Below are 20,088 nucleotides of genomic sequence, written 5' to 3' on the forward strand. Positions count from 1 at the left end.
TGTGCAGTGTCTGCTCCATGAAATATCTGTTCTCTCCTCTTGGCTCCTCCATCCAATAAGTAGACATGAGCTCTCAGGGAAAGTACAAACAATTTTTAGAGCTGTTCTAGATATAGTCCTTAAGGAATTTTTTGATTGTGTAACTGAAAGAGCTTTTGAAAAGATAGAACAAGTCTCAAGTAGAGAATGGCCAGGGAGAGGCTGATACCCTACTGTATTTGATGGGCTTTCAGTCTGCTGATGAAGAAAAACTAAAGCTCCCGCTTCACAGCATGTCTGAGGACCAAGACTCTCAGTGTGTGTTTGAGTGCATGGGCTTCCTTCTGGCTTCCTTTGGGTAGAGACCATTCAAGTTTGAAAAATCGCTCAAGTTCCTTACATTGTGTCCTGTCTTTCAGTGGGAATTGCAGAGATAATTGCAAAGTAAACTGAGGAGAGACTGACAAAAATGAGTGAGGCAGAAGTTTGGGCAGGTGTGCCCAGTTGTACTTGTGGTGCACAGTGCCCAACATTGGTACCACGTGTTGCAGAGGTTGCTTACATGGTCCTGCCAGATTCCCAGTGGATGAATGGATGTCTCTGTTCAGAGTGAGGGCTCCTGAGGCCCCACAGCAGCAGGGTGAGGGTGGAGTAGGTGAGAGTAGGAGTCACCTGACTCCTGGAGAGGGAAGTGGATTGATGAAAAGCAAAGCCCTCTACAAGGCTGGCTGGGTGTTATTCAGCCTGTTTCACAGGTGGGCAGTCAGGGCACAGGAGAGGTTCCCAACCTGCTGGGTGCATAAATCCCTTTGGAACCTCCCTCTGAGCATCCTTCCTGCAGCCCCTCAAACACAAAAGCCATGTCTGCAGAAGGATGGGTTTGCATTTCTTGCTACTGGAGGAATGGCATTTATTGGGTTTTTCTGGGAGATCTACCCTTGTTCTGGGCTGTAAAGTCTGTGGGACTCGGGGCAGGAACCTCGAGGTGTGGCAGGAGGAGACACAGAGAGCATCCTCTCTGCAGCATCTCGCCCTGCTCAGCCCTGTGTTCTCCAGCAAGGCTCCAGTGCCAGACAAAACGCACATGTGGGGAGGCAGCTGGTGCCAAAGCTGCTCGAGGAGAGCAGCATTAGTGTGCTCAGAGCTTGGGTGGATTGATTGTGCTGCCTTGGAAACCGAGGGCCAGGGGACAGGGGTGGAAGGTCACACCACAGGCTGCTGTCGGCGCAGAGGAATGAAGGAGATTTTTATGTTTTGTGGCGCCTCTTTTCCTACTTCGGAAAAAGCTTTTATTTTATGTGTCTGTGTAAATGCTTTATAACCCGAGTGCTGTGAGTACTTTGAGTAATTGCTCAAAAATTGATGGTGAATTTTGATCATCTACAGACAGTGCCTTTGAGTTCCGAGGATTCTTCTCTCAGATTGTGATGCATTTTTTTACTGCATTTAAATGAGTTATTTTATATAAATTCTGAGTGCTGGCAGGCTTACAATAACTGGGGGTTTTTTTAAGCTTGTTTTTTCTAAGGGACTAAAACAATGTCCTTCTTCCCAACAGCTTTCAAAATCTTAGTCTCACTTTAGCCCAGTTAAGCCATGGTATGGAAACCCCAGAGGTTATCAAAAGTCCTCTGGGTATTTTGAAGGTAGCCAGGAGGGCAGAAAAGAATCTTTTGATGGTTCTGTCAGGCGTGGGTGAATCTGTACAGAAAGTGTTACCTTCATAGCCCAAGCCAGGAGAAGTTCTTTAATCAAAGCTTTTGGTTGAGTACAGGATGCCCAGATGTTGGGTTCCCCCCAGGGATGGGGTGTGTTGGAGTGGCTGTAGCCAGCAACATTCTCTGTGCCTGGCCAGCAGCTCAGCCCATCCCTCATAAAGTCCTGCCAATGCAGAAAATAAACAAGACCAAGGTTTTTGTGCTTTCTTACACTTCTAGCAAGAGTTAGAAGTAATCACAGAAAGAAAATATTCTGGGGGGGGAAGGGGTGCAGCATTAATGGGCCTGTCTATTTCAGTATTCCTACCTATGGCCAGAGCCTCATTCTCTAATTTTTGTTGCTCTGGCTGCTTTGTTTTTCCTTCATTGCAATCAAGATAATGCAGTACAATAGTGCACTAAGAATTCCAGCTATTCAATTACCTTTCAGAAGCTGACTTAATTGGCTCTTTAAGTGATAGCTCTCTATTGTGTGCAATCAGCACCACTCAAGGAGGGAGCGGGAAGAGGAGAAGGACTTTTTTTCTAATCAATAAACAGAGGTCTTTGAAATAATGCTGCTTGCAATTTGTATCACTGGTTAAATTACAATGAAGATGATCATCTGCACCTTCCTGGAGGAGCCTGGCTCTAGCAGAGTAATAAAGCTTTGCTATCCACAAACATGGACTATTTTACCCTGTGTTTTAAAGTTAATCTAGTATTCTCCCTTTGAACTTTTATTTTCCCCCCCAAGTATTAAAGAAAACCAAAACCAAGCTGCTTCAGAGCCTGGCACAGATGGTTTAGGGAAGTCTAATATGGAATGACTAATCATTTGGTTTGCACCTCATAAAGTATGCAAATGAATGTGATACCTGGTGATAAATAATTCAAAGTTGAGATGCAAGGCAAGGGGAGATTTTAGAAGGACTAAATATATGTAAACTGACCTTAAGAAAAATAAGCAATCTCAAAAGCTTAAGCTCATCTTCCAAGCTGGCCCATAGAAACAGCTGCTTCGTGGTGCAGCTTTGCTTCCAGTGCTTGAATCCAGGGGATTTTAGGCCAGCAGAATTTCCAGTTTGTAGTCCGAGTTTGGCCAAAACTACAAATCTAAGGAGCTCCTCCCCTTGCACAGCTCTGTTGCACTTCAGGTCATCACTGATCCTGGTTTAGGCAGCAGGAAAGCTTTGCCAAGCAGACCAGATTTCTTTTAAATATATGGTTTCTGGCTTATTTTTCATAGTTATTGAGTTAAAAGTGTCTGCTTCATAGTTTCATTACAGCTAAAATTACTAGTCATAATTAACTATTTAGTCATAATTTAAAATATTTTGAATCCAGAAAGGTCTTCATGAGATTACAAGAGGAACAAGACTGGAAGTCATGCTCAGACCCCTGGTGCTACCACTGCCCAGGGTAATTCCAGCTCCCACCCCTAATCCATCCCCTCCCATGGGGGTAGGTGAGAGCTGCAGATGCAGACCCGTATGGAGCCACAGGTTTTCATGATCAAGCACCCAGCACACTCCTGGGTAGGGTGCATGCCTCTCTGCCCTCCGTTTTCAGCACCTCCTATAGGGAATTTCATTTGCTTTGTGGGAGCAGCCGTGGGATGTTCTTTGCAGGGATTGGCTCGCTCAGACCAAGCTGGGATTTAATTGATTAAAGATGCTCCTTCCTTAGCTCCCTGCCCCATCCTGGTGAGAGATGGATAATCACACTTCAGTGCAATGTTCCTGCAGCAGGAGGGAAGGTGGTGTTGATCCAGAGTTACAATCCTGCACCAGAGAGCAGCTTTAAGATCATTTCAGGTGCCAGCTTTGTAGGAGTTTTTACTAAACTGTGGAGGTAGCTTGATTTTGCCCTTTTATCAGCCAGAAATAGCGATGCTACAGTGTCCTGCTCCAGCTCAGCTTTTGGCAGCATTCCTGAAATTGCCAGCAGCCTTCTCCTGGCCGGTGCCAGGCGCCTTCGTGCCCGGCCACCCCGACAAGGCAGCGTTTGTTCCCCAGGCTTGGTACGGTCCTGCCTCGCTGGGGGAGTGGGGCTGAGTGGTCATTTTGTGATGACAGTAATTACAGCAGCCCTGCAGTTCCACCCTCCGAGTGTTTCACGGGTGATCCCAAGGGTTGGTTCCATATTGACTTTGCAGAGCGCTGTGGTGCAGGAGAGTGTGTGGCCTCTGTTACCAGATGAAGTAACTTGATTTGCTCGTAATTTTGTCTGTGTTGAGTTAAGCAATACAGGCCAAGGAGGGAAAGGAAGCAAATTTTTTGTTGCAAATTTACTCTGTGGCTTCTTCAGCTTCTGGGAGGGGCTGTTATGATAAAGTCTGATGTATTTTCACATCTGCCTACGAAAAATGTAGGATTTATCTTTCAAATGAAATTTGCTCTGCTGCACTGCCAGCAGGGTTTTTTTTGAGTAGCTATTTTTGTGAAATATAACCTGAGAATTTGTATTGGCTTAACACTTAAAATGTAGCCAAGGGAAGATGGAATATTCATCTTTATTGTATTTGTTTCTCCTGTAATGAGACGTTACTGTCTGTCGTAAAGGAAGCGGTTCTCCAGCCCAGGGAGCATGCCCAGTGATTTTCTGTTTGCTCCATTAGCTCGTGTGCAGACCTCCTGATTTTTTATGTGCATGTGCTTTTCTACTTGTTTAATCCTGCCAACTGCTCTTCTGGTTGGAAATCCATTTCTATAATGCTGGGTATTACACAAATTTGTTGAAGCTCTTAATGCAGATAACAGGGAAGGGGGGTGAGCCTGCTTTGCCCGGTCAGCCTGAGTCAACTTTCTCCTTCCCATCAGTCACGCAGAGCTTTAGCTGCAGCTCACTGAGGGCACAAAATGCACACAGCAAAGAAAAATAAAGTTTAAGGAACAGCTAGAGTGCTGTAAATGTTGCTTGTATTTTGATTTACGAAGTCCAAGCACAGCACAAATTGGATGGCTCGCTGTGCCCTGTGGAAATCTCTTTGTCTGCCTTTTTTGAAATATTTCCATAACTAGTAATCATGGCATTGTAGCAGAGAGCCCTTCTATAAAGAGCTTTTTGGTCACTGCTGCTGTTTACTGTGACTCTGTACTGCGTGTTAATTGCAGCTCCTCCATCAGGGGAATGTTCATCAGGAATTGCAGAGTGGATGCCAGCAGTGATGCTCTGGATTTTGGGGTTCTTGTGTGCATGATGCTTTGGGGACCAGAGCTGGAGCAGTGAGAGGCATCCTCCCTCTGTGTGTGATTTGCAGTGTTTGTGGAGCTGTTTCCAGCAGGACTCAGCACATCCCTGCCTGTTGTACTGTTCTGGTTGTTTTAATCTGTTGAATTCATCCATGGCACTTTGCCTGGTGGAGGGTGGTGGGAATGTTGTCAGCAGTGGCAGAGAAGGATGCCAGGCTGCTTTTTTGTATTATTATTTGTAGTAAAGCCATACAAAGTCCATCCAGGGCCTCATGACAATGGTTTGAGTGGCTCTCAAGCATGCATGTACTTTTTGTTTAACCAATGGAGCAGGCAACCTTCTCAAAGTTTAGTGTGAGTTTATATCCTGGTGTTAACTTCTGACTTAACTATCCAGTTCTATTAAAAATAAAAGGAGTAAAATCATTCTGGCACACTTTGGTAGCTACAGCATTTGGAAACTCTTCAGCTTCTCTCTCTTCTCTTTCCTGATTTCTTCCCAAGAATAGTCGCAACACTTTCTTTTTTAGGACTTTGCCCTAATAATTACATCTGCAAAGATCCGCTGGGATGGGTTATCCCACAAGCACGATTGTGCCCTTAAATGGAAAATAAGCCACCACAACTGCCAGAGTTTGGGGGAAAAATATTATTGTGGGAAAACAAGGTTGCTAAATGTGTTATTCCATGTAATGGAGCTGCATAGTCAGGAAATGCTTGTTTGTGCAGAGAGGAAATGCTCATGTCTTCTAAATGCTTCTTGCATTCCTTTTTAATTGTTGTTATAGTAGGAAAACATGGCTCTAATAAAATACCATCTACTACCCCCTCTGTAAAAGGGACAGGATGTGTGAGAAATTGGAGGGAGACAGGGAGGCCAGTCTTGCTTTATGATCTCTTTATTGCTGGCTTCTGCTCCTCCCTTTCCCCCCCAAGCCCAGGGGGGTGCAGCTCCTCTCCAGGCTGCCTGTCCGGCTCTCCAGCCCGGCTGCCTCTTGGCCAAAGATTTGGGCTAAATAATCCAATTAAGCTTTGCAGCTTATATAACTCTCTTGGCTTGAGGCAGCAGCCGGACTGACGGGGAGAGAGGCACATCTGGAAATCGTGTTCTAAACACGCTGCTGTGGCCCGAGCCAGAACGCTTTGGACAAATTTGCTCATACGCACAAGATGTCCTTTGAACAGCAAGATGAGTGTGCATGGTCTCCTTGCTGAAGAAGTTGAAGTAAATGCTCCTATCCATAAATTGTTTCCCTGGCTGGGAAACTTAAGTGGCTTTTTTCCTTCCTTTCCCTTCTCCTTTGGAAGATCATCCAGCTTTTCCTTTTCAGCTCCAGAGGATCAGCCAGGCCCTGTAGTACACTGATCATAAATAACACACTTTTTTTTTTTATTTCAAAGGTGGGAAGGACCTCCAGCATTATTTAGTCTGACTTCTTATCTGCTACTCATCATAGGAGTTGCTTTTTATTTCATCTGAAATACAGCTTGGTGTATAACTGCAACACAGCTCTGAAGACACAAGTATTTTTTCTGAGAATTCATTATAACCCTGTAATTTATCCTAATGCTTAATGACAGTATTAAAACATGGGCATTTTATGTCAGCTTCAGGGTTGGGGAGAAAATAGAATTCAGCCATTCTGTATTTCAAGTAGCATGCCCAATACAAGCTTAGGGAAAAAAAACAGTGCATGTTTTGGCACTCTTGCATGTCTCTTCTTTTGCTGGCATCCATTACTGTCAGTAGGGAAGTTATGGGCATTAACAGCAGAATGCATTTTCCTTCATGTGCAGTGATATGTTCTTATAGCTTCGTTTTATAGTCTGCTGTCTAACCTTAAAGAATTTATTTGTCAGGTGTGCAGGGCTGGCTTAGCACTCACATCCTGCCTGTTTCTGGGTGCTTGGATGACTGTTTGTCCAACACCTTCCAAAGCTGTGCTGGGGAAGGGTTTTAGAAACATCACCTCCCTGAAATCGGATATCAAACACAAACACACACACACACAGACACATGGAGTTCCTAGGCTTGTCCTCAGTAAAACATGCCCAGGGAATTGGCTGCAGTGTGTGCACTGGCCAGGCTGCCAATGAGCAGTGCCAGAGCTGCAGAGGTACTGGAGGTGGTTTGGCAGAGGATGTGTTTTGGTCCCAAGAGGGGACATTGCTGGGGCACAGCAGTGCTGAGGCAGCTCTCTGTGGCATCCTGACCCCACTGTGGCTTTTGAAGTGGTTTAGCCACTTCTGGGTGGTGCACAAGGATATGTATCTTGGCAAAACTCTCCAAGCCAGGGAGGTGGTGCAGAGCACTGGGTGGCTCTGCTGGGGCTGCTCCAGTCTGCAGCAATGTAGGGCTAATACGATATTTCTTCCAGTGTATGGATTTATAAGGCTGTCAAAATGCCCCTGCTCTCACCAGGCTTTGGATAGGGCCATGGGAACCTTGTAGGATTGTCTTTGTAGTCACGAATACCTACATGCAAAATCATGATGTTATAGTTTACACATTTTGGGGCTTTCCGTGGTCATAAAACTAAATAATGAGTTCCCCAAAAGAGGCTGTGTCTTGAACCACTCCTCCCAGCCCATGCCAGCACTGGAGCTGCCCCATCTCCACTGCTCCCTCAGCCATGGGTTTGCTGGCAATGGTAACACAGCTGTGCTGCCACACTTCCACGTTGCTGCTGTATCTGACTGACTGCCCGCGCTTGATGTTTTATTCCTAAAGAAGAAAGAAATTGGATTAGATTTTTCTCAGCCATGCACAGTGGTGATCCTGGGTAACAAAGCTGATCCGTGTGCAGGAAGCTTTGGGAAGCTGGGTGTGAGGATAGGTTATTAACTGGGGACTCACCCAGGGTGATTTGCTTGATGGATATCCCAGCCAGGCGTTCCAGGAGGTGCTGAGCAGCCTCCATGGCCCTTGAGAGACCCTTTCGAGTGCATCAGGGGTACCTAAAGCACCTCAGTACAGAAATTACCTCCCTGGACACTGCAGTCTAATGAACCTCTTTGTAGAGAGGGAACAAGGGCTGGGATATTGCTCCCCGTGGTGGTGCTGCAGGTACCACCAGGGCAGGTTCTGTGTGGGTGTCACTGCTCTTTTCCCTGTGCCTGCTGAGCCTGGCTCCCCCATGGTGGGATTTTCCCTGAGTTTTGACCTCCTGGCACCCCTGGGACAGGCAGATTGCAGTGGGTCAGCCCCTGCAGTCCCTCCTGGTGTAGCTTGCTGTGATTTCTGCACTTTAACTCCTTCAGTACCAACTGTGGCTTTGCTCAGCTGTGCTCCAGGTGATCCTTGTGCAAAAGCCCTCTCCTTCCTCCTGTGCCTCTGCTGGGCAGCCGTGGCCTCTCCAGCCCTCTGTGCCCTCTCTTGTCTTTCCCTCACACCTCCTTGAGCTGGCACCTGATCCGGTGTCATCCTTGACACGCTGCTGGGAGGATGTGGGGCTACACTGCTGCTCTCTGGGCTGCATGAAATGCAACTGCTTAATCATGGAAAACTCTCCCTGTGGGCCCTCAGCGCTGTTTGCTGGGCTCTGCTTCTGGCAGCCCATCTTGCATTCTCTTGCAGCACCTAAGCATGTCAAATTTCTGTAACAAAGTTTCCCTCGGGGTGGAAGGTCTGGAAAACTGATCCACAGCAGCCCATAGCAATTAGGTTACCTTAGAGGTGGCACCAGTGAAGGTAACGGTGTGTGAAATACTGAAAAGCCAAATCCATTTAAATAGACATGTTCAAAGGGAATGTGAGGTGTGAACAGTGTGCCTTTGCTCACAGGGAGTGTGAAGTGTCTTCTGCCAGGACTCAGCAGCACTTTAAGAATAGTTGTGAAATTAAGCATAAATACCATGGTCCTGTGGTCCAGGCTCCCGGAATCACGCCTATTTTTGGAGGTGGTGAGCAGCAGGCTGTAAGGTTCAGTGCACTGCCTTTAAGCCTTTAGGTAAACCTGACATTGCAAGAAAGCAAAACCTCCAGGGATGTGGTTTCACAGACATTTAAACTATTCTTCTTTCGGGCTGTTGTCCAAAAGGGCATCCTGGTTCCCCTGTGCTTCCTGTGTATCACTGGCTCGGTCAGCAGGATGATCTGACCTAAAATTAAGCCTGCAGCAAGGATGCTAAATTTTCCATCTGGATCAGGCCATGGGACTGTGGGGCTGACTGGGTTTTGGTGCCCTCTGAGGAGGTTCAGGGAGCACCCTGTGCATTTTGGCACTCCTGGCTTGCCAAAAGCCACTCGTGACACCTTGCCTGAAGCTCGGCACAGGGGAGGGGGAGATGCCAGTAACATTTCAGAGCAGCAGCTTGTTGAGAAGCTTTCAGGCATCATTTAATAAGCAACCAAAGGTCTTAGCAGTAGGACACCCGTGTAGTCAGCATCCTCCTCCCCTCCAGCTGTTTATTTTTTACCCTTGAAATGTCCTGCAACCCCCACCTTGTGCTGTGCCATCACCAGCATCTGTGTTGCCTCTCAGCAGAGCTGATCTGCTGGAATAATGCTGCTGCTGCTGCTGCTGCTGGCACGGGCTGGCAGGCAGCTCTGCAGCTGGGCTGTTGTGGGGTGTGGAACCAAGGCTGCCTGGTTCTGGGTTAATCCCTGCACTCTGAAATAGCGAAAAGTTAATTTACTTCAGGCTACTATTGGGGGGATTCTGTCTTTGTACTTCCAGTGATGTGTTTTCTGCAAGAGGAAGAAATAAGTGTGGATTTTATGCATTCTAAAGCAGCTGGTCTGGCTTTGTGGGAGAGGCTGTTGACATTATTTGATAACCCTCTCTCATGTTTTCTTGGCTGGTGAATGACAAAAGGGAGAAATGGGTCTTCCCACTCTTTCAGTGGTATGTTTTTCTTCCCAGGAACTATCCTAGCATATAAAATGAAACAAGAGCCCTCAGATAGCATCAACAGCTATAGCTGGCCTAAGTGTGCTATTTTATGGCAATGTCTTGTTTTTTCTCTGGAGAAAAGAAAATGTACCCCATTAAGTGCTCATGTTACAAGTCTGCACCCCAGGGAATAAATATATCAAATATTAATGCTGAGAAATTTTTAAAAGGTTCTGCATGCATTTTATTTTGAGCATTCTGCAAATTATTTAAGACTACTAAAACAAAATGCAATTTAGATCAGCTCATCCTGTGATCAGTATGTGGTGATTTTAAAATCTGCTCTACCCAACAGCATGGTCATGCAGCTGATCAGGCATTGGTACAGTCAGGAAATTGGAATCTGGTGGTGGCTGTGGATCTGCAGGTAGACAAGATGTACAATTTACATAAACAGCGGAGTGAGGGGAGTGCTCTCAATATCCTTTCACTCCAATACAGTCACATGCATTGCAAATGAGTTACTCTTTTGGAAAAAGAAGTCAAACCTGACTTGCATTGAAGTTCTCAGCTATTAACATCAGCGGAGCCAGGGACTCCAGCCAGAACTTCTGTGATTTCCTTGATATCCCTCTTAGTACATCACTCTAACTTTTCCATATGGTTCTCTGATTTATAACACAGCAATACTTTATTTCACTGTTGTAAAATTTTTTCATACACTCAGCCCTGCCAAAAGCTTCATATGTTATTGATTAAACAAATTCCCACTGTTCCAGGATCTCGGCTGCTCTGAGTCTGGTGGTAACTTTAGTGGAATGATGAGTGCACTGGTCGATTGTACAGGAGGTGGGGAGATACAAGGCACCAGCACTTACTGCTGCTAATCAATAAACTCACCTTCAATTCGCAAAGTGGAGCTGCTTTTTCCACCGGTCAGTGCCACATCTCTCCCGAGATGGGCTGAGCTTGTCCATCAGCTGCAAAGTGCTGGTGGCTCAGGGTCATTTGTGGGGGAGATAATGATGATGTTTGATTTTAGTAATGTTGGGAGAAGGATTAACAAGAGTTTCATTTCGACTCCTTCACAGGCAATTACCAACAGCTGCTGCTAGAGAAGGGGTGTGATGATTAACACAGTGACCTTTGCAAGGATTGACTTCCCTTCTTGGAGGGATTCCTTTTGGATGGACTTGTGAGCCATTAGCACTAAGCACAGAGCAGGATCCGTGGGGACTATGGGTTTTTGGTGGAACAAGGTCTCTGTTTCACTATTAACTTAATTAGGTTATAATAGAAAGGGTTTTCCTGTTGGACTGTGAGGCATTTGCTCTGCTTCAGGGTTTTCTGCTTCTGTAAAGCTCCAGAGCAGAGCTGGAGACATGGTCCTGCAGCTCCAGCCATCAGCTGTTCCTTTGGGGTTGTTTTGGTTCATGAGATTTTACTCACTGGCTTTGCTGCTTGTTGTGAAAATGAGGTGGAAGGGAGAGAAGTGCAGTCCAGAGGGTTTGGTGAGAGCCAAGCAAATCCAATTTGGGCTTTTCCTGCATTGTGATGATTCGCAGTTCAGCATGACAAGTGACATGGCCCATGACATGGTAAGTGCCTAAAGCCGTGCCTGGACCCCAGTGATGCACAGAGGAGGCTGCTCCAGGTTCCTGCATGTTCATGTTCAGAGCAGGAGAACGACACCCTCTCCACTGCCAGGCTGTTCCTGCTGCCCTTTGGTGCATCCAAGAGCATTTCCCATGCCCATGCCATGTAAGGAAAGTGCATCAGGCAAATGCATCTGCTTTTAAACAATACACTGGTTTGCTTGGTAGGATTGACCACATGTACAAGCTCCCAGCTTTTCCCATTCCCCTTTTCCCCCCTTCCTTTCCACCCCTTGCCCAGGTTTGGCTGTGTAATGTCCTCACTTAAAAATCCCGTCGAGCTGCAATTATTTAGAGGTTTAATGACTCATGATTTCTATAATGTTTTATTTTGTTCACTTTCAGCATGTTTTTATTCCCCAGTCAAATAAAGGCTATTAAAAAACCCAAGTACAAAGCCTTCACTTTCCATTTGAGACAAAAATGCTTCGAAAGCTGTATTGGTGCTATACAGGTAAATAATTAGATTGCTAATGAATTAGCTTTGCTTTGAAGACAAAAGCTTCAGTGTTCCTAATTAGGTTGTGAGGAGAGACATAGAAATGCATGATCTTTCTCCCAAGGAAAAGGGAGAAAAGGGGGCTTTCAACCCAGCTGAGACCCAGGACCACTAGTAGGATACTGTTTTACCTGACCTTGGGCTCAGCACCTTCCAGCTCTTTGATATTGTTTAAATTCCTCAGTGAATTCAGAGGAATAATACACTTGGTCTGTGCAACACATTTTCTTTTCAGTTTCAAATTAATATTTGAATGAAATGGTTACTTAGTGCTATGTTTTGAAACAGGGAGAGTGGAAACCTGTGGTATATTTTCATTATATCACTCTATTATTTATACTTTTCATCATAAGCCCTATTACCATGCCCATCCTAAGATGAATTATGTCATATATTTTTTTCTTTCCTCACAGAGCAGGATTTTTTCCCAGGCCTTTGATCATTCTTATCACCCTCTCAAAAGCCCCTTTTAGGTCTACATTAATACTCTTTTTCAGATGAGGTGAAAACTATTGTGGGATTAGGCAGCATCATTTTAATAATGTTATAATCTTCATACTATTATTCCCCATCCTGTTCACTAACCATGCTAACATCTTGTTTGCCTCCCTCCCTATCCCCCTTTTTTCCCTGGCTTGCTGCAGATTGGGCTGCAGACACCAATGCTGTGGTTTCCTTCCTAGTTAATATTGCTAATTAAGAACCATGTGAAAAATACCTTGATCCCCCCCTCCCCCCTGTTAAATTGCATGTATCAGTTTTGGTGTCACTTTGCCATTTGGTTGACATCTCCTAATGATTTGCTCCTTTTCTGGCTTTGATGAGCTTATCTCCATGTCCACTCTGTATTTGGCTACTTCACAAATTCATCTCCTTCCCCAGATCCTCACTAAATCTATTAGCTGGTGAGTTTAATACCACTCCTTATGGCTTCCTCCGGATAGTTAACCTTTTGTTATGATGAAAATTCACTGTTTAATCCCATCTTTTTTCTCTTTAGATCAATGGCAGCATTTGCCCTCTTCCCCTTTCCTCCTTAGCTTTTTTGCAGCAAGATGAATTGCCATCTGATTTCTTCATCTCATAAATCCCTTGAATGGGTTGATAAAACCCCAGGACAAATCAGAAGGACTGCTTCCTTTGTCAGAAGCTGATGGTGGTTTATACCTGCAGGGAATTTCCTCTCCTGCCAGTGCTTTTGTTTGGCAGGTGAAGCCCAGGGGATTCAGGAGCCCTTTGTATCCTTCACTGTGATTCACCCACAGAGCTGCACTGCAGAAAGAGATCCCAAACCTGCTCTGCAGGTACCCAAGAGCAGTCTGACAGCTTCTGCTGCCTCCTCTGCCCTGATCCAAGGCATTTTAGGCATTTTAGGCAGAGGTGATGGGCACTGCTGTTTACATTCCTAATTTCTGAGTTTCTGCACCCCCCATGGGGAGCCTTTGGATTTGGGCACAGGCACCCCTGTGACTTGCTCTCCTCCTCGGAATGGGGAATTGGAATGCTCACCATCTGTGTTGTGTTTCAGCATCCCCATAATGGGAAATCTACTCATCCTCATCTCTGAAAACTTACAACTTAGGACTTTAGAAGCAAAACAAAAAGCTTATTTTTTGAAATATCTGTGTGCATGTTGTCTGAACTGACTCTCCAATGCAAACAGTAGCTCATACTTTGCAATAACAAGGCACAGGGGATATGAATTTTCCTCTCTCCTTCTGATGACGTATGTGCTGAGACAACATTAAACTCCAGCGAGGAGATGTGCAACAGAAATATGATCAACACCTACTGCTGCAAAAAGAAATAGTGACTTAAAGGTGCCCGTGTTCCCTGGGGAGGGACCGTCGGTGGAGAGATGCATTGCATTTCTGTCTCATTACACGGAGCTGCTGAAGGTTGAAATGCTGTTAAATATACCACAGGCTCTTATTAAATGGCCATATTAAAGAAAACAACACCAGACTGGAGCTGGGGAAAGCTCTTGCTTTATTTGAGGATCATTTTTTCAGACAGGCTGACTTTTAATAAGCCTCTTGCCCTGGCTGATGAGTTCTCTCAGCGTGATGCTGATACCATGGGATGCTTAAACCCAGCAGCCAGCCCAGGGGCAGCACAGGAGCCTCCACTGACTGTCAGGGGTCTTTCCTGCTGCCATCACCCACCTGGGCAACCAGTGCCTTTTGCTGGGTGTGGAGGGTGGGTACTGGTTTTTCTGAGATGCTCCAGAACAGCTCTGCAGCCACTCGGGACAGTTCTTGAGCACAGGCTCCAAGCTGGAGCATAGTGATGGCACTGAGGGGTGCATCAGGATGGTGGGGGCATCAAAATACATTATTCAGCCCCAGTTCAGGATAGCACATGCTGTAGGTACTGACTGAACTGAAATAAACAGTAAATAAAGGGCAGAGGGTGAACACAAGGAGCTAAACCATAGCTGGTTTTTGACAGCTCTTTTGACCACCAGTGGCCATTATGCCCCATCCCTGTCAGTGTCTGAGGCCGGGTTGGATGGGCCTTGGAGCAGCCTGGTCTAGTGGAAAGTGTCCCTGCCCATGGCAGGGGAGTGGAATGAGATGAGCTTTAAAGTTCCTTCCAACCCAAACCATTCCATGACTCTTCTGACTCAGCTTCCCTGTAAGTGCCAGTGCCAGCACCACCTAACCCAGCCTGATTGCTTTGAGCTGGGAAACTCACGTGCCACTCCTCTCCTTCCCTGGTCCCTGTCCTGCTTGAAGCTCTTCACACCTGTAGCTATTTTCCCAATAATCATCAGCTTTCTAGTGGTACTAAAGATTCTACTTTCCATGTTACTTTTTGCCTTGGTGGTAACCACAAATTACAGCATAATTTTATAAACTTGAAAAAGTTTCTTTAAAAATTCTTTTTGCTTTTAATTTTCTTTTTCTTTAAAAAATGATGTAAAAACTTTATAATTAAGAATCTTGGGGTGTACTTATAAGCAGCAGCTAGAAAATGTCTGCTTTGACTGAGTATCCAGGTGGTTTGGGACACAGTGGAGAATTAAATGTCGCATAATGTTTACTGAATAGAGCATCCGTGTTTGCTGTGTGGTGATGGCACTGCTGAAACACACTTTCTGTGCAGATGAATCAGCCCCCAACAGGGTAATTGCAACTGCTGGAGCCTTTTGGGAGGCCCACCCTGCCAGATACCACCCACTCCCCAAACTCTACCCTTGACAGTGTTTGAATTGTTGCTCAGTGTGTCTTGGTGCTCAGTTCCTTAATGCAAATCAGGTTCTCAGTGGCTGCATACATCCCACTCTGCCAAAATATTTATGATTTTAAAAGATGAGTCTGAAACTGGGAGCAATGACCTGCTGGCTCACAGAAGGGAAGGTGATGTGTCTCTCAGCTTTCTCATCTCACAGGAGCACTGTTCATGTTTCTTTAGATCTGAAGGAAAAGACCTCAATCATCATCCTGCCTTTGGTGGGGGGGTGAGGAGGGGCTGATGTTTGGGGATTTTGGATGCTAAACTATTCCTTCCTTACTACTAACTTACGAGTCCCTTTGCAGTGTTTTTTTGAGGGATGATTTGGGGATTTGTTTATGGTGAGTTTCTAGAGCTGGTTTCTGCTTTTTAAAGCCAGATAAGTAAAGGGCAACATTTTGCTTTTAATTGTATAAATAGGTTATTGTGGAGTGCTGCAATCTCTGTGTACCTGTGTGCAAAATGCCTCACACCTGTGTGCTGCACCAGCCACCAGATTTTCATGTAAAGCAGGACTGCTCCTTTTGTGCCTCTCACAGGCAGAATTTAATTCACCGACATGGCACAGTAACTCCTTCTATCCATTTTAATGGTCCAGTGAAATTCTGTTAGCAAAAGACCTAATGAATGTTGCGATTCAATCAGGGCAATCTAGAGTGTAATGCGTGGAGCTGTGCCAGCATTATATAAATCATTAAACATCAAAACACAAAAAAAAAAAAAAAAAAAAAATCCCTAATCATCATCTAACTCCAGGAGCTACTGGGGATGGCTGGGGCTGGAGGCAGCTGGGGCCAGCATGAGTGGGTGCCTGGCTGGGGTGGGGACAGTGGCTCACCAGCCTGGTTCCTGTTCTTGCCTGTCAGTATTTTTGGATAACACAGATGCTCCAGCATGGAGAGGGTTGTCTGTGTGCTCTGCAGTCCCCCCCAGGCCCTTGCAAGTCCTAGAGGGGGAAGCATTTCTTTCTCAAAGGAGTGCTTTAAATAAAATGAGGGAGAACAGTTATTACGGAGACGTTTTCTGTAGGCAGATGAATTTTCTGCTCCAGCTTCATTTACATTGTAAGGGAACTGCACTTCTTCTTGCTCTTTTGGCTTTGGGAATTTGTGCAACAGCGGTCAAAAGGTGCAGTTATGCTCTAGAAGCCAAGATTTTGTAGAGATAAACAGTTTAGAGGTTTGAGGGTTGTTTTTAGTTTTTAAACTAAGTCTCTTGAAAGTCTTCCTAATGAGAAGCAAGTCCAGCTAGCAAAGACTGTGTGTTTGCTTTTGAAAAGATTGAATTGGAGGGAAGTCTCTGGCATTAGCCATGGGTCCACTCTGCTGGGAGAGGTTATCAGCAGAGAACAAAACCAAAAGTAATTGGAACTGAAATATGGATGTGTTTAAAATGCACTGCAGGCTCTCTGGGAGGTTGGAGTGTGATTGGAAAGACGAATGCAAAATACAGAATTATAACATTCCTGACTCTGTGTGTGATAGTGTATGTGTGTGTGTGTATGGATGACTGTGTGAGACTTCAGGGTGGAGGTTTTATATTCTCACTGGTCTGGTTTTATTTCTGTCTTCTGGTTTAGGACCAGATTATTTTGCTTTCACTCAGAAACTGAAAATGGATGTGGATGCAGTTGTCCCAGCCCTCACCTCTGCTAGCAACATAGTTTGCACTTAAGAGTCACTTGAATAAGAATGAAGACACAGAATTCTCCATAATGGAGAAATACTTTTTATTGAGGGGTTGCTGTCTTAGATGGGTAAATCCTTTGGGGACGCTGCAGGAGCTCAGCTCTGTGGGACACCCACAGGCTCCTGGGGAGCAGCCCATAAGCCCCAGCAGCCCGTGCCCATCCCTTGCACGCTGCTGCATCCCAGCTGCTGAACAGTCACAGAATGTTCTGGCTTGGAAGGCACCCACTAGCATCATCAAAGTCCAATTCCTGAAAGGGCCTGTTCAAGCCATCCCTGCCTTTTGCTTCCCCAGTGGTTTGTGTTGCTCAGCAAACCCAGCCCAGGCTTCTCAGCTAAAACACAAAGCCTGGCAGCTGTGTCCAGGCACAGCCATGCAGGAGAGGGGCATGGAGGGACATTGGTCAGTGAGTGATGCTCAGCCAGAGACTCCTGTGGCCACTGTCCCTCAGCCTGGGGGTGCTCCCCCTCCAGGGATCCCCTCTGAGAGCTGCTGCAGTGGGCATGGCATGGACAGATGGTGACTGGCACTCAGCTGTGCCCAGCGCTGCTTCCCTGTCCTGCTGAGCACTGGCTTGTATGAGGCTGCCTGATTCCCACTTGGAGCCTCACAGCCAGCCTGCTTCTAAAAACAGATTGTGAAAAACCATTGAGTGCAGATATGGGCCCTGGCAAGGTGAGAAATGAGTTCTTTGCACATGTGTGCTGCAAGTTTGAGAGGGTTTTGGTCTCCCAGGTCAGTCCTGCATCCTGTCACCTAAGGCTGACTTTCTTTCTTTCTTAAACCATTATATTTTAAGCCCAAAGCAATGTGTTATCTCTCAAGAAAAAATAAGCTAAATATATATTTTTTTTAGATATAGCTAGGAGTTTTTGTCCTGCAGTGCTTGAGTCTAGAAGTATTTTAAGAGCTCTGTTATCTTGTGCTGGGAGGGAATACAATAAATATGTAGATAGGGAGTGCTGCTGGTTTGAAAGGTATGTAAAGGGTCTGTGCTGAACTGACACTAGCTGAAAAATTTGTTCAGCCTAATTAGCAGCAAATCACTTCTGTGTCCAACCTTGCTTGTAGAGATGGGAGCCAATCCCCCCTCCTTATCCTCTGCTGCCCTTCGTGGGTTTTCAGAGCCCTCCCTGGCTGAGAGGTGAGGGTTTTTGTGAGGACACAGATCTGCAGCCATGTGTCATTGCAGGCCAACAAGTGCAAAATTACTGGAAATTCATGGGAAACTGTACACCCATCTCGGGCTTTGTCTAGGATTGTTCAGGCTGTCATCAGAACCAGTCACGATCGATCAGCTTTTAAATTTAATGAAAATTTAATTAAAGAATGGAAAGCCTACGAAGACATCATATGACAAGAGAGCTGGAAGCAAATACAATTTCACTTCCAACCATTAACCAGAAAAGCAGCAAATGGTTGACTGCACATCGCCATTGCAGTCTAAGGAAAGTACAGCTCTTGGCTTCGGCAGGCAGGTCATTAGTGACTGAATAATCAGTGACATTTCCCTTCTAAATCTGACACAAATGAAGTGCAGTGCTCTGGAAAAAGCCATTAAGTGCAAAGCCTCGCCTTTACTCTGCTCCAGGTATTGCAGAACAAGATCTAATGGCAGCCTTTAGCTGTGATTTGGCTTTGATAGCAACCACAGGATAGTAACCCCCCAGGATGCCAAGAGCCAAATGCTTCTATCCTTGCACGAGCCATCATGTTGTGCAAAAACAGAAAGTGAGACTTGTTCTTTGCTGGTGTTCCCAGATGCAGCCAGTAAGTAGGAAAACCTATAATGTGGAGTATTGGGAAGCTGAATGTAGCTGTATTCTTATGTCTGAGAGGCAGCAGCAGGTAAAGACCTCACTCATTGTGGGACGAGTTTTTAGAGCCTGACATCCTCCTGAGAATTCCTGTGGCAGCTCTCAAAGCTGGGTGTTAACTTGTTTTTCTGCATATTTGAAAATGTTTTTTCGATGGGAGTGGAAAGCGAGCAGCACCGCACAGGAAAAAGGAAGGACTGGTCTTGTTTATGTCTCTCCCTTGAATTTCTCTGAATAACGTGTTGTCAGATGGACCAGTCATCAAATGGGTGTAACTTCCTCTGCTCCCTCCCCGTGTGCCATGGCTTTGAAAATAATGTCAAAAGGTTAATAGGAGCCAGACTGCCTGGGGGGGTCCCTTGTGCTGAAGCAGTGAGTCTTTAAGCAGGTTTTTCTTGGGGGAAAGACTGAATAGGGGAAACTTTTTCTCGGCAAAAGCATTACCAGTACCTGGACTGGGAAGCACTGTTGTCTTGGAAACTCTGTGCGCTGAAGCTGGATATGTCTGATTTTCAAAATTCCTTTTACTTTTTCTTCATGGGCCCCGAAATAGAAGATTTTTTATGCAGTCAATGTATCTTTTTCAATTGCTTTGATTTATATTTAGCCCTGTGTTGTGAAGTTCCAATGCAGTATTTTTGATCATTAACTCTCCTAGTTGTGTTTGGGTTAAGAGTCTACTATTCAGTGGATAAATCTGCTTTGGGTATAGTCTTGTGAGTTATAATCTTACTGAAAACAAATGAATAACCACAGATAAAAGTGTATTTTTAATGAGCAGTTTCATTAATAATGGGAAAAAATGTCCCGGGAAGGTTCATTAGTGGCTCACTGATTCCACTCCCAGCTGTTGTATAGTTAGTTCTGACTGAAAGCTCTTGATAGCTTCATTGCTCTGTTTACAGAGCATGGGATAAGATGTTGTTTCAAAACAAAAAGCTTTGTTACCCTAGCAGAAGGGGTTTTTTATACATTTATGATGCATCCTAAAGGTGTGTGTCCAAACACTTGAATTCATAGAAGTATCCAGGCAGCTGTTGCCATGTGATTTTCTTTATCCTGACGTGTTAGAGTCCCAAAATCTCTTTTGACTGTTAAAATTGTCTCACTGCAGGGCAGCATCCCCCCTTGCCAGCATCTCTCTTTCCATCACTCAGGCTGGTTGTATTTGTGTGTCCAAAGAAGGGCAAACAAGCTGGGAAAGGTTTAACCTGTAGAAAAGGATAGACTGGATATTAGGAAAAAAATCCTTCAGGTGAAGCCAGCCAGTCATTCACACAAGGTGCCCAGGGAAGTGGTGGAATCACCTTCCCTGAAGAGATGTAAATGACGTATAGATGTGGCACTTGAGAACGTGGTTTTGTGATGGTCATGGCATTGCTGGGTTAATGGTTGGACTCAATGATCTTAGAGGTTTTTTCCAGCCCAAACTGTTCTATGATTCTATTTCTACATGACCCAGAAACCCAAGCTGAAAGAAGAAAAA

General features: G+C 45.3%; 1 protein-coding gene across 1 annotated transcript in view; it reads left to right on the forward strand.

Moving 5' to 3' along the window:
• MGAT4B (alpha-1,3-mannosyl-glycoprotein 4-beta-N-acetylglucosaminyltransferase B) overlaps positions 1–20,088 on the forward strand; it is a 50,961-nt gene that overhangs the window by 14,876 nt on the left and 15,997 nt on the right. The window lies entirely within an intron of this gene.

Source organism: Molothrus aeneus, chromosome 15 (genome assembly GCF_037042795.1).
Source record: "Molothrus aeneus isolate 106 chromosome 15, BPBGC_Maene_1.0, whole genome shotgun sequence".
Taxonomy (NCBI): Eukaryota; Metazoa; Chordata; class Aves; order Passeriformes; family Icteridae; genus Molothrus; species Molothrus aeneus.